This window comes from Bombina bombina, chromosome 1, assembly GCF_027579735.1.
Source record: "Bombina bombina isolate aBomBom1 chromosome 1, aBomBom1.pri, whole genome shotgun sequence".
In the NCBI taxonomy this organism is placed as follows: domain Eukaryota; kingdom Metazoa; phylum Chordata; class Amphibia; order Anura; family Bombinatoridae; genus Bombina; species Bombina bombina.
In genome coordinates this window covers 155,932,084-155,945,697 of record NC_069499.1, presented here as the reverse complement: position 1 = coordinate 155,945,697, position 13,614 = coordinate 155,932,084, and the positions used below count along the sequence as shown (strand labels likewise).

Sequence of the window (13,614 nt, the reverse complement as noted above, 5' to 3'; positions counted from 1 at the left end):
CAGCCAATCACATGGCATTTGAATGCATTTAGGCATCTAGACGTGGTGAAGACGACTTGCTGAAGTTCAAACCGAGTATCAGAATGGGGAAGAAGGGGGATTTAAGTGACTTTGAACGTGGCATGGTTGTTGGTGCCAGACGGGCTGGTCTGAGTATTTAAAAAACTGCTGATCTATTGGGATTTTGACGTACAACTATCTCTAGGGTTTACAGAGAATGGTCTGAAAAAGAGAAAATGTCCAGTGAGCGGCAGTTGTGTAGACAAAAATGTCTTGTTGATGTCAGAGGAGAATGGCCAGATTGGTTCGAGATGATAGAAAGGCAACAGTAACTCAAATAACCACTCGTTACAACCAAGGTATGCAGAATACCATATCTGAATGCACATGTCGAACCTTGAAGCAGACAGGCTACAAGCAGCAGAAGAACACAACGGGTGCCACTGGTGTCAGCTAAGAACAGGAAACTGAGGCTACAATTCGCACAGGCTCACCAAAATCGGACAATAGAAGATTGGAAAAACGTTGCCCGGTCTGATGAGTCTCGATTTCAGCTGCAACATTCAGATGGTAGGGTCAGAATGTGGCGTAAACAACATGAAAGCATGGATCCATCCTGCCTTTTATCAACGGTTCAGGCTGGTGGTGGTGGTGGTGTAATGCTGTGGGGATATTTTCTTGCCACACTTTGGGCCCCTTAGTACCAACTGAGCATCGTTCAAATGCCATGGCTTGCCTGAGTATTGTTGCCGACCATGTCCATCCCTTTATGACTTAAGTGTACCCATCTGATGGCTACTTCTAGGAGGATAATGCACCATGTCACAAAGCTCAAAACATCTCAAACTGGTTTCTTGAACATGACAATGAGTTCACTGTTCTCCAATGGCCTTCACAGTCACCAGATCTCAATCCAATAGAGCACCTTTGGGATGTGGTGGAACGGGAGATTCACATTGTGGATGTGCAGCCGACAAATCTGCAGCAACTGCGTGATGCTATCATATCAATATGGACCAAAATGTCTGGTTAAATCTATGCCACAAAGAATTAAGGCAGTTTTGAAGCCAAAAGGGGGTCCCAACACGGTACTAGAAAGGTGTACATAATCAAGTAGCTGGTGAGTGTGTGTATATTATATTATATATATATATATACAGGTAGCCCTCAGTTTACGCCGGGGTTAGGTTCCAGAAGGAATGGTTGTAAATCGAAACCGTTGTAAATTTAAACCCAGTTTATAATGTAAGTCAATGGGAAGTGAGGGAGATAGGTTCCAGGTTCCTCTCAAAATTGTCATAAGTAACATCTAATACATTATTTTTAAAGCTTTGAAATGAAGACGTTAAATGCTAAACAGCATTATAAACCTAATAAAATAATCACACAACACAGAATATATAATCAACCTAATAAAATAATCACACAACACAGACTTCACTTGCATTTTTCTGCAAACAGTTCTTTCTATGCATTCCAATCTGGACTGATTTATAGACAGGAAGATCTTGTTCCTTTGAAATCTGCTCGATAGTTCAGGTCTGGTTAAACTGATTAATTTCAGCTTGCTTGGCTTTGCTGCAACACAAGCGGACAGCTCCACCTACTGGCTATTTTAATAAATGCACTGCTTCTCAATGCTTTTCAATAGCAGTCACATGACTGGAAAAAAGGTTGCTATTCTGAAACGGTGTAAATTGAACCGTTGTAAAACGAGGGCCACCTGTATATATATATATATATATATATATATATATATATATATATATATATATATATATATATATACATATACACACACACACACTGTGTATATATAGGAAGATGTGTTCAGTTGTGTAATGCTGTTACTTCAGCAAAGGATAAGAGAATTAAGAAAATTTGATAACAGAAGTAAATTGGAAATTTATTTAAAATAGTATGTTCTATCATATTTTGTCTTTCTTATATATGTTTAAGTTTAAATTTTCAAAGTTGCATAACTTTAAAACATTAAAAAAATAAATTTGCTGAGATTTGGCAGATTTGTAGCTATAAAATATATAGAGACTATAAAACTGTAATAAAACTTGTCAACCCATTTTAAAGTTATTTAATGTCGAAAAAAACATTATTGCAATATACATTCAGTATTTTGTTTCCATTTGCTGTAAAATACATCTGAAAATTGTGCTTGTTTTACTTTCTCCCAGGGAGGACAGTCTACTCCAGAATTGTTATTGTTTAAAAAAAGAAAGATAATCCCTTTATTACCCATACACCAATTTTGAGTAACCAACACAGTTATATTAATATACTTTTTACCTGTGTGATTACCTTGTATTTAAAGTGAAGGTCAAGTCCGCCTCACTCGATCCCAGTATCATCACTAACATGTAAAATAAACATCATGTTCATTCATCAAAATCTTTATAAATAATTTTGTACTGTATTTTTTATTTCTCAATTACCCTCCGTTTCACCGCAACTGTCCGCCCGACATCTACCCCCATTTGATTGACATTTTTTTTCTCCAATTCCTTCGCTTCCCCCGTGGCGTCCTGCCCCTTTCTACCCACGTCATCGGTAACAATAGCGCATGCGTCTAATTTCTGCTCTTGTCAAATACATCATGCGCGTGCATTATATGCGCATGCGTATTACGCTGTATGCTTTCCTTAGATACATTGACTCAGTCAGTGTTACAGCGCGCTAGAGAAGAAAGGAAGTGAATTTACAGTTTGCCGTTTCTAATCCTCAAAACGGGTAATTATCACCGAGGAATAGAAATAACATTCTTTGAAATTGCCACGCATGCGCGAATGCTCTTACAATACGCATGCGCAGTTTGTAACCAGTCTTGTGCACGAGCTTGGTAGTGACACGGCGGGCTGGTTGAAATGATCGCTACGTCAACAGGGCCAAATAAGGAAGTGTATCGGGGGAGGAGTAAACAGACGAAACAAAGGTTTTTTATATATAAAATTTAATAATAAATAATTGATTTTTTGCAAATTTTATCTTAGCGACTGTAATAGTTAGAGCATACTGTTTACATAGGTGGTGAGCATCGGGTAAAAATTGACCTTCACTTTAAGCCTCTGCAGACTGCCCCCTTATTTCAGTTATTTTGACAGACTTGCATTTTAGCTAGTCAGTGCTGACTCCTGGGTAACTTCACAGGCGTGAGCACAATGTTATCTATGTGGCACACATGAACTAACGCCCTCTTGCTGTGAAAACTGCCAGTTGTATTCAGATAAGAGGCGGCCTTCAAGGGCTTAGAAATTAGCATATGAGCCTACCTAGGTTTAGCTTTCAACTAAGAAAACCAAGAGAACAAAGCAAATTTGATGATAAAAGTAAATTGGAAAGTTGTTTAAAAGGACATGCCCTATCTGAATCATGAAAGTTTAATTTTTACTAGACTGTCCCTTTAAATTTTAATGTTGTTTAATCCTGGTATACTTCAATATTATTAATTTAACATCTAGTTAAATATCATGATTTATCTGGGTTGACTATCTAGTCTTTTGCTTACTTAATTGTATATGTTCATTCTTTTATGTAGTTTTATTCACCCTCACATTAAAGGGACATTCAACACCAGAATTGTTTTTATTTTAAAAGATAGATAATCCCTTTAACCAGTTTTGCATGACCAACACAGTTATAATAATACATGTTTTACCTCTAATTACCTTGTCCCTAAGCCTCTGCAGACTTCCCCCTTATTTCAATTCTTTTGACAGACTTGCATTTTAGCCAATCCGTGCTCACTCCTCTGTAAATTAACGTGTGTGAGCTCAATGTTATCTATATGAAACACATGAACTAACGCCCTCTAGTTGTCAAAATGCATTCAGATTAGATGTGGCCTTCAAGGTATAAGAAATTAGCATATGAACCTCCTAGGTTAAGCTTTCAACTAAGAATACCAAAAGAACAAAGCAAAATTGGTGATAAAAGTAAATTGGAAAGTTGTTTAAAATGACATGCCGTATTTGAATCATGAAAGTTTTTTTTAGACTTGAATTTCCACCTTTAAAGTTTTGAACCTTGTTTACTTACTAACAAAAAAAAAAAGTTAAAATGCATACATAAGAAATTACAAATTTAATTTCTTTAAACTTCCAAATTCCTATTTTATGTGAAGCATTATAATCGTCATACTATGATTCATATAAAATTTGAGCCGCTATTTTTTAATATCCAGTTCAACTAAATTCCATGACTATATTTAATTCATGTATAACTTTTTTTTTTTTAACATAATCCAGGGCACCATGATTCTGCAAAGTCTGACATTGTAATTCATCTTTGACAAGTTCATCGTTTGCAAAGGAAAAAAAAAATGTAAGCGTACTTTACAAATGTGGACATCTTTAACTTACTACCATCCCTCTAGTTTGAGAGAATAGAAACAGTTGGGGGAAAATCTGCAATATTTCAGCATTAAAACAAACAAAAAATTACACTTCAATGCATTGATAAGGATTTCTCACAGCCCAATTCTGTGGAAATAGTTTTCTTTATTTACATAAAATTTGCATAATACTTGCTAAGAAAAAAATTGCGAGACAAACTCAAAGCTTGGGCTTGTTTCTATTTAACAGACAAGTTCTCTATGGAAAATATATTAGTGGAAAATTCTCCAAAGCCATATAAAATGTACCTTGGCAAATGTCAATAAGGAGAAAGGTTTTTTTTATTTTATTTTTATTGTGGAACATATTTCTCCCAACACCAAGACCACATTAGCAGAAGATTGAAGGTTTCAGTTAGTCCGATGCAATTTATTTTGATGGAGCGAAGGATCAATTTTAAGAGTATATGTGATATAGCTGCATCTTCAGTGCAACAATCTCACTGACAAACATAATGTATTGGTCTAGTATAAAGACACTTAGGTACTCGTTCCAAAAGATTAAAGGGACATTTTAGTGCAAAAATACATGCACTAATTTGTTAGAGCATGTCATATCAGTAATAGCGACCCAGAAATGCTATGTGTTTAACCCTTACAAAGGGGTTAAATGCATATATAATATGCCATTCTGAAGCCTCAGAGAACTGCTGGTTTTGGGCAGACAGGGAAGAAGAGTTAGATCGAATTAGACCATGTAATCATTTCAATACAATGTTCTTTTATAATGTTTATTAATATGTTTATTTTCTCTTAGAATCAAAGTATTATTTCATAACACAGATTTAAGTACCCAGTGGTGGAGAAAGTCAGAAATCTGAACTCATTGAGAGTCTATGGAGGTGTGTGTGTGTGTGTATCTATATACACACAAAATGCAATCCATGTTACAGCTAAACAGACAAACCTATCATTTAAAAGGAAATAATTATAGGCACAATCACTGCACATAACATGTAATGTTCATCAGTGCAAAAATAAGCAATCATCAGAGCTCCCTATAAAACAGGTTGTTGACCCTTTAACTATTTGGATTAATTTTTCCAATTCATGGAATACTCATGACATTTGTGACCCTCCAAGGTTCTACTAATGTAGTAAATTGAAAATATGAGAAACTGAGTGAATTCAATTTCAGTTAACATCACTAAAACATTTGATTATTGTAACTCAATTTTTTCAGGGATTCCAAATGACAGTGCACCCATCTGCAATCCATTATGTCTCTGCCATACTGATCTTCCTCACACATCGCTCCTCGGCAGCTGTACCTCTGCCTATTGACGTATTGGCATCCTTTAGACATCAGACCCGAACAAGCAAGGCCCTACATAACACTACTACCTCCTATACCTATGCAATGTCTGCACATATTCTCCTAACCACCCCTACTCCTCTGCCCAAAACCTACCTCTCTTGTAACCTTATCCCATTAGCTTCTAGGGGACTTTTCTAAAACCACACCCATTTCACTTCACAAGACTTACAGGGACACTGAAGAACAAAGTAAACTTTTATGATATACAAGATAGAGCATACATTTACCTAATTTACTTTGTATTTCAGAATGTGCACAATCTGTTTATATGCACACTTACTGAGGCACTAGCTCCTACTGAGCATGTTGAAAAGTGAGCAGTATATATGTGTATGTGTTTTGTGATTGACTGATGGACGATACAGGGAGAGGGAAAATTAAAGTAACTGAAAATTGCTAGAAAAAATAAATAAAAACATTCATTTAAAATTCAAAGTAAGTGCTATTGCATTGTATTTTTATTAAGCATTTGTTGATTACAATAGGTTTATGAGCCAAGTGCAGGGTTTAAATAACAGTGCATGTATTTCAATTTTGAGCATTATGGCCCTTGATGTTGATACATATGCACTGAAAATTAAAGGGGTGTGGAGTGGTTTGAGACTGAATGAAAGACAATGAGACAAGTAGCAACAGTAAATCAGTAAAACTGATAGATCAAGAGTCATGTATTTCCTTTCAGATACACATCTGCAGAATGACATATAAAATCCGGCCACTAAACTACTCTATAAAGAATGATTAGAGACAGAACAAACTCGCTAAAGAAAATGACCATAAAAAATATTTTTAACACTTGAATATAAGCATAACAAAACACTCATAATATATTAAAATATAATATTTCACTAATTGATATACATATTAAATGCAAAATAAAGGTTTATTATTGGGAAAAAATGCTTTTACACTGAAAATGTTTTATTACAGAGCAAAATACCGGTTATTAGTAACATCAAGTCTTTATACAAGGAATAACGGCCTACTTAAAGGGACACTGAACCCAATTTTTTTTCTTTCATGATTCAGATAGAGCATGCAATTTAAGCAACTTTCTAATTGATTACTATTATCAAATTTTCTTCATTCTCTTGCTATCTTTATTTTAAAAAGAAGGCATCTAAGCTGTTTTTTTGGGTTCAGCACTCTGGACAGCACATTTTTATTGGTGGATGAATTTATCCACCAATCAGCAAGGACAACCCAGGTTGTTCACCAAAAAATGGGCCAGCATCTAAACTTACATTATTGCATTTCAAATAAAGACACAAAGAGAATAAAGAAAATTTGATAATAGGAGTAAATTAGAAAGTTGCTTAAAATTCCATGTTCTATCTGAATCACGAAATATTTTTTTTGGGTTCAGTGTCCCTTTAAGGAGGCTATGAAGAATATGTTGCCCATACATAAACAAAAATAAACCCTGCTGTATGAATGTCTTTTTTTCCTTTGAGGACTGTTTGGCCACTTTTAGGTGTGTCACACGCAACAGATATCTGTTTTGTAAAATTCTGCTAATAATAACTTGGAATAAACATGAGAAAACTCTTAAAGGGACAGTCAACACCAGAATTTTTATTGTTTAAAAAGATAGATAATCCCTTTATTACCCATTCCCTAGTTTAGCAATTTTAGCCAATCATAGCTGGCTCGCCTGAACTCCACGTGCGCGAGCACAGTGTTATCTATATGACACACATGAACTAACACCCTCTAGTGGTGAAAAACTGTCAAAAAGAAGAGGCGGCCTTAGAAATTAGCATATGAACCTCTTAGGTTTAGCTTTCAACTAAGAACATCAAGAGTACAAAACAAAATTGGTGATAAAAGTAAATTTGAATTTTTTTTAAAATTACATTCTCTATCAGAATTATGAAAGTTTATTTTGGACTAGACTGTCCCTTTAACTAAGGACTCATAATAAGATCACAATGAACACGCTAATACTGCTTCCAAAAGAAAGTATACTGCATACTATTTATGTATCAGGTGCATTAAAACACTTTAAAAAGGACAGTAAACACCAAATATATTAGTGTAAAAAGATGGATAATCCCTTTTACCATTCCCCAGTTTTGCATAACGACCACTGTTATATTAATACACTTTTTACCTCTGAAACACCTTGTATCTAAGCCTCTACAGACTTCCCCCTTATCTCAGTTCTTTTCACAGACTTGCATTTTAGCCAGTCAGTGCCCTCTCATAACTAACTCCACTGGCATGAGCACAATGTTATCTATAAGACACACATGAACTAACGCCCTCTAGCTGTGAAAAACTGTAAAATTTAGATAAGAGGCAGCCTTCAAGGGCTTACAAATTAGCATATGAGTCTACCTAGGTTAAGCCTTCAACAAAGAATACCAAGAGAACAAAGCAAATTTGATGATAAAAGTAAATTGGAAAGTTGTTTAACATTACATGATCTATCTGAATCATGAATTTTTAATTTGGACTTTACTGTCCCTTTAAGTATTTTGCTTTGCATAAAATGCATTTTAATCAACAACTTTTAATAACCATGTAAATAAACCTTCATGGATATGGATAGTATGGATTAACTTGATCCAGTGCATAGCAGAACTGACTGCAGCTCAATGTCTTACAGCTGCACTGAAGTTTATTGCCTTTATTTTCTAGTTCTCCATAGTTTAAGATATACTGGTATTTTACAAAGTATTTTGCTTTGCGACACACTTGGCATTCCCTTAAACTTTTGGTGTAATCATAAAATTTATTTTATTTATTTACATGCCTATGACATCACAGGAAGATGATATACAGCTGTAAATATCATAATCAAAGAAGCATACTATATATAGTCAATAATTTACAAAGTGTAGGAGCAAAATAATTGACAGGGCAGCTCGAACTTTACCCCTGGCTTGTCAATGTTGTTGGTTACTCTCCATATATCTTTATATATATAAATACCTCTTTCTGCCTCCTAAAAGTATACCTGGCTCCTACATTTTAAACAAATTTGTTAACCCATGCAGTAATGTAATGCTCAAAGAAAGTTCTCAGCAGCAACGTATGATTTTCTTTCATGTAATTGGCAAGAGTCCATGAGCTAGTAACGTATGGGATATACAATCCTACCAGGAGGGGCAAAGTTTCCCAAACCTCAAAATGCCTATAAATACACCCCTCACCACACCCACAATTCAGTTTTACAAACTTTGCCTCCTATGGAGGTGGTGAAGTAAGTTTGTGCTTGATTTTCTTCCGTGATATGCGCTTCTCAGCATTTTGAAGCCCGATTCCTCTCAGAGTACAGTGAATATCAGAGGGACGTGAAGGGAGTATTACCTATTGAATTCTATGGTTTTCCTCACGGGAAATCTTTTCATAGGTTCACTGTTATCGGTCGTAGAGATTCATCTCCTACCTCCCTTTTCAGATCGACAATAAACTCTCATATCCCATTACCTCTACTGATAACTGTTTCAGTACTGGTTTGGCTATCTGCTATATGTGGATGGGTGCCTTTCGGTAAGTATGTTTTTATTTCTTTAAGACACTCTCAGCTATGGTTTGGCACTTTATGTATTAATGTAAAGTTCTAAATATATGTATTGTACTTATATTTGCCATGAGTCAGGTTTATGTATATTTTCTTTTGCAGACTATCAGTTTCAAAATTGACTGTTTTCATTAAATTTTGCGGGCGCAAAATGCTGATATTTATTGCGTCATTTTTGGCGCAATAATTTTTTTGGCGCGAAGGTATGTTCGGTGACGCAGATTCGTCATTTCCGGCAACTTAGTTGACGCCAGGTTTCCTTGCACAAGGTTGAGTCTCCTATGACGCGAGTTGCGTCATTTCCGGATGGTGTTAGCGCAAAAAAATGTCGTTTTGCGTTGTGCGTCATACTTGGCCCAAATATTTTTAATATTTAAACCCCACTTCCTATATGCCTCTTGCCTTTTTCTATGCTCAAAAGGCTATGCTGTTTGAATTTTTTTCCCATTCCTGAAACTACCATATAATATAATAATTTTGCTTTATATGTTGTTTTTTTCTCTTACATTTGCAAGATGTCTCAATCTGATCCTGTCTCAGAAACCACTGTTGGATTCCTGTTGCCTGATAACAGTTCTACCAAAGATAAGTGTATCTGTTGTAAGTTAGCGGAGATTATATCTCTAGCTGTAGTATGTAACAGTTGTCATGATTATCTTTTACATGCAGAGAATGTATCCATCAGTACTAGTACAATGCCTGTTGTTCCTTCAGCATCTAATGTACATGATATCCCTGAGAATATAAAAGATTTTATTGCTGATGCGATTCAGAAGGCTTTGTCTGCAATTCCGCCTTCTAATAAACATAATGATAGAGAAGCTAGAAAGGCTACCTCTAGAAAGGGGGCGCTATAAGAGAAATGGTAATAAATATTAAGCAAATTATGAAAATATAAAATGATGTACCATATAATAGGCAAACAAATATCTCTATAAGAAAATATCCATTTGTGGATGAAGCTGTTGCTTGATGGTATCAAATGACAGAAATGGGAAAATGCTGCACTCTCCTCACATGTAGATGTCTCTAAGAAAAATTAAGAAAACAAGAGAGGCGCCTGTGTTTACCAATAATAGAGCCAAATAATCGCATTAAAAAAAAAACCTAGTCAGGGTACTCACATTTGTGAGGAGCACTCAGACAGTGCTATTAGGCGCAGGCTGGATATTTAGCAGCAACCCAGCTCACTGATCTGCCTGGATGCAGGAAAAAGATGGCATAGAATCTGAAGGAGATAAGACAGACAGGCCGCCTGTGTGTACCAGTACAAGACCAAGTAATATCATAAAAAGAAACTCTCATTCAGGGTACTCACATTTGTGAAGAACACTCAGACAGTGCTATTAGACACAGACTGGATATTTGGTAGCAACCCAGCTTACTGATCCAAACGATAGCAGGAACAATGGAACAAGAGAGTCCCAAGGCACAGAGGTCCCAATGGATTTGGAATACAGAGGGAAGCTGCAGGGGTGCTGCAATGAGTGCAGCCAGAAGCTCCCTAGGGGAGTGGTAGGTAGGCAGGAAAGGCACGGTTCCAGTATGTAAAAATGTTAAAAATTATTTAATAAAATATCAAAAATAAAAATAAAAATATAATGAATAGCCTTTAAATACACTTCCTAGCCTCATCAATAATGATACAAATTAGCACATTAACATCTGGGGAGTTCCCAGATACTTAACCTTTTCTTGAAAATGTATATCTCATCGGTATATACATATATATATATATATATATATATATATATATATATATATATATATATATATATATATATATATATATATATATATATATATATATATTGAATAATTCATTTAATAGTCAAATTGGTATGAACATCTATATAAAATATCTGTAAAAAAAAAAAAAAAAAAAAAAAGGAGTAAATAATGTATAATTTACATCAGATCCTCTTACCCAACCTTAATGTAGAATTAGATTTTTGTTATTCGTTTTTTATTTTTTGTTAATTTTTGTATATATATGTCGGTATTGAGAGCATGCAATAAACAGTGTTAATAATCTTACCTTAAAGAGTCATAGGTATGATTATTTTGGATATGAATATGTTTTTTCTCTTCTATATTAAATCCATATGTCCAAATGGAAAGTGAATAAAAGTAGTGAGCTAGTTATCGTAAATTTGTAAACGGAACTAGATAGAATCAAGATTTTTCGCCAATCAAAAGAGTGGAAATGGAGAAAAACACTCCCCATACTCCCCATGGAGTGCTAACCTGAATACTATCATGTGCTTACGTAGCTATCACGTGACATGGTGGAAGTCACGATCCGGAAGTACTGGGTAGTATCCTATAGGCTGCCCGTGAGGGCGCTGTCTGTTAGGTGTTTTACGTAGCTATGACAAAATCTAGTGTGAATTGGAATCTCCTATATAGTGGACCCCCACTATGTGATGTGAATATTAAAGAGCAGATGATCCTTATGGACAGCACAAATTGTTGCCAGCGTGAAAATGAGTGCTGTGTATACTGGGGATATAACTTAATAAATGTGTGATTCACTAACTAGATGCTCCACACCATTGATATAAGATAATAAAAGTTATATATTAAAAGTGGAAAATATCTATTAATACCCTAAATATAAGTTTCAGGCATACTCAAAAAAACAATTAATATATATATATATATGGAAAAAAATTAATAAAATGACATGCTGATGGTTGACCAATATATGGGTAATATATCAAATGATATGGGAGGGAATGTAACTATGGAAATGGATCAGCATGTCATTCTATTCATTTTTTCATATATATATTAATTGTTTATACATATATAATTATTAGGGTGATTTAGCAAATTATGAGTCAGACACATCTCTTAGAGTGTTACACTCACACCCAACAATATGTATATATTTATATGAGTATTTTTTTGAGTATGCCTGAAACATATATTTCGGGTATTAATAGATATTATTTTCCACTTTTAATATATAACATTTATTATTTACTTTAGTTTTATGGTAGCATTAAACACTGTGTTCAATGAGGGTGTTGATCACTATTATTATTATTATTATCACAAGGAAAAAAGTATACACCTTATCAATTTTAACATATCACTTTTAAATTTTGATGGTCCTTATATAGAAACATTAGTCCCACATAGTCTGCCACATATAGATCTTATATGAACGGTGTGGAGCATCTAGCACAAGTTAGTGAGTCACACATTTATGAAGTTGTATCCCCAGTATACACAGCACTCGTTTTCACGCTGGCAACAATTTGTGCGGTCCAATAAGGATCATTTACTCTTTAATATTCACATCACATAGTGGAGGTCCACTATATAGGAGATTCTAATGCACACTAGATTATTGTCATTAAACAATAGCAACGTGTTTCTCAGCAACATAAAATGCTGTTTCATCAGGTCTAGCCTGATGAAACAGCATTTTATGTTGCTGAGAAATGCGTCGCTATTGCTACCCTCTGTGTAACCAATAAAGTTTACACTTTTACACTATCCGTGCTCCTAGACTGTCATTTTCGAGCTTGCTGTCTCTACTCTAACTGCATTCCCCTTTGGCCTTACCTGATTGGCTCATCCGGTTACCTGCTCTTATGTCGGACGCATCCTGACGCTTCTCTGAGTCATACGGGCGACTGTGTGGGTCCCGTGTTGCATTGGACGGCACTCCGGTTGAGCCGCTGCATCTGGTGAGTTGCCACTACTAGAGGCTATGGATCCTCTTATTGCATGATCAACTAGACTATACTACTCGATGTGGCGCCTCTTATTTCCTCTACAGGTCTTCTCTGAATCATCCATTTATTAAGAGTGCGGTCTACCACTGACCTCTCTCTCTCCATCTGTTTGCGGCCACAAGCGCACCTCCTTTTGGGATCTCCGCCATCTCTCCTCTCGAATTATATATATATATATATACAGTATATATATATATATATACTGATATTTTATTAACAATTTTACATACTGAAACCGTGCCTTTCCTGCTGTCAAGGTATAAGTAAAGATATATATATATATATATATATATATATATATATATATATATATATATATATATATATATATATATATATATATATATATATATATATTTATATATTAATCATATATTTGGCTAGTCAGTAGCAAATGATTCATTCATTCAGAAAAATTGACTTAAAGGGACATAATACTCATATGCTAAATCACTTGAAACTGATGCAGTATAACTGTAAAAAGCTGACAGGAAAATATCACCTGAGCATCTCTATATAAAAAAGGAAGATATTTTACCTCACAATTTCCTCAGCTCAGCAGAGTAAGTTCTGTGTAAAAAGTTATACTCAGCTGCTCCCAGCTGCAGGTAAA

At 35.0% G+C, this 13,614-nt stretch overlaps 1 protein-coding gene across 1 annotated transcript in view; it reads right to left on the bottom strand.

The window, feature by feature from the left end:
- FUT8 (fucosyltransferase 8) overlaps nt 1–13,614 on the bottom strand; it is a 678,563-nt gene that overhangs the window by 587,478 nt on the left and 77,471 nt on the right. The window lies entirely within an intron of this gene.